At 31.9% G+C, this 2,244-nt stretch overlaps 1 protein-coding gene across 1 annotated transcript in view; it reads left to right on the top strand.

Moving 5' to 3' along the window:
* Positions 1-506: 506 nt before the first annotated feature.
* The window catches only part of LOC108971286 (FMRFamide receptor), a 20,037-nt gene continuing 18,299 nt past the window's right edge, over positions 507-2,244 (top strand). Inside the window, exon 1 of the mRNA XM_018937245.1 lies at positions 507-806. The gene's annotated coding sequence lies outside the window, so the exon portion shown is untranslated. The remainder of the gene's footprint in view (positions 807-2,244) is intronic.

Here is a 2,244-nt window from a genome sequence, read left to right as displayed (position 1 = left end):
AGTACAGACATAACTGCATGACTGTGTGATACAATTAAGCATAAAAAGATTTGATCAGTGCAAATATTTGTTGATATACATACAATATATCTACATAGAAGCAAATAAACAACGTCAAAAAAATCTGTTTATATGTATATCACCACATCTCTATCTTGTAAACCATGCTAAAAATTTGTGTTTCTATTCATCAGTACAAAATTTACGAAGTAAAAGCTCACTAAAAAGAAAACCAAAATAAATAAAAACGAAATACTAAAAAATTACCGGAACAAATACAAAAAATCAGACCGAATGTGTAGAACGCCCAACGGTAGAGCTTAGTGTATAATTTTGTATTAAATACTGCATACATTTGTATATACATATATACATGCATATATTATGCTGTCTATATATTATATAATATAATAATTACTAATGTTCTGAGTATATAATTTAGGTAAATGTATATATGTATATACCTATACAATATATTTATATTTTTATTCGGCTCATAGTGAACGGTGTTGAAAAGTGCTAAAGAAAAGCATTAGTACACTTGAAAATACAAAAATATTAACACTTAAGAAAGTGTGCTAAAAGCGGCACATAAATAGATATTTTAGTGATTGTGTTTCCTAGGCAAAAAACGAAATCAAACAACGAAAAAACGCGCGTGTGAAACAAAAACACAAATTTGAGGAAAAAACGGTGAATAACCGTTAAGTGCTAATGACTTGCCGTGAGGCATTAATCGGCATCCTGCTTGATTTCATGTTGTTCTAATAACGCATTGTGTTGGAGAGGCAAGAAATTATTGCAAGGTAGGCATAATAAATACCACCTCAAGTGCTGCATAATTATCTCCTGCTTCATTTGGAGCAGCTACTAGCAACTTGCGGACATTAGGTTTTTAATGTATTCGAAACGCAATGCTTTCTGCCATACTTTCCCTCTTTCACACCCTTCACCTCATCGTCATCGCTTTCGTAGTATGTTTCGGCGCGCAAATTGCTTGTCATTTCGAAAGCGCTCATCTACATTTGCAAACACAAGTGCAGCTGTGCTCATGATATTATTCATTCTACCATTTCAATTTGTTTGTCTGCAGTATATTTTTATTGATTGTGAAAATTATATATGGTTTCTATTCAATAATCAACTTTTTATGACATTATAATATATTTTTATATTCTTCCATTCGTAAGAACAATCAATTTCTAACGCAAGATACTAGACTCATGACCAGGCAAACCTTACCCCTAACAATTCTTAAAAACGAAATAAAATAAAATATTAATTTCAAATATAGTGAAAATGAAATTAAATTACAAAAATATCATTTTTTCATCGCATGTCAGTCTCTTAAATTTCGAAGTCTTTTTATAAGCTCACTAACTTTCAAATGATCTTGTCTATAGTTAAATGTGTTTTGATTTTAATTTTTAATATTTTTGATGACTAACCTGTCATTAACTTATTCTAAATAAATTATCTCTATACTGCAAAAAGTGCCGCTATAAAGCGTAGTCAAATATGTATATCAATATCGGAAGTTTCAACAAATGAGCATCGTTTTGAAGAGAAAAGAAGATGTGCAAAATTTAAGATCGATATTTAAAAACTGAGGGACTAGGTCGCGTATATACAGAAGAACAGACAGATGGAAATGTGTAAATCGACTTAGCTAGTAATGCTAATATTTACATTTTGTGTATGAGCCAAAAATAGTAACACTTTTATTATAATTTTATAATTCTTAATTTATTCTTCCAAATCCATGGCGTCCCCTGCAAATACTTTCAAATAATCCCCCATGGCCACTATACGCTTGTGTAAGCCTTTTTCCCAATCCTCAAAACCGTTATTAACGTAAATTTCCAGAATAGCTTTCAATTCGTGTACCGATTTTTGTTCGAGCAGCGAGAAGTCGCACGAAGCTAAATCAGATCAATATGGTGGCTATGGCTCAATGTTGGTTGAAAATTAATCGAAAAACTCACGAAGAATCAATGCAGTTTGCGACGATGCGTTATCGTGGTGCAGAACCCAAGTGCAGTTGGCCCATAATTCCGGCTTCTTTTTCGACTAGCTTCGTTCACACATCGCATAACAAACAAATAGTATTACTTAATGACAGTTTGGCTTTGATTTTTGATCTGGCATGATATTTTCGTCTTCGACTTGCCTTTGCCACACAAAATATGTTCGAAATTTAAGAAACTGACATGCGATGAAAACATTATATTTGAAATTAATATA

The sequence above is a fragment of the Bactrocera latifrons genome, unplaced genomic scaffold (assembly GCF_001853355.1).
Source record: "Bactrocera latifrons isolate USDA-ARS-PBARC rearing strain unplaced genomic scaffold, ASM185335v1 scaffold_337, whole genome shotgun sequence".
In the NCBI taxonomy this organism is placed as follows: Eukaryota; Metazoa; Arthropoda; class Insecta; order Diptera; family Tephritidae; genus Bactrocera; species Bactrocera latifrons.
This window is presented reverse-complemented; position numbering and strand designations above follow the sequence as displayed.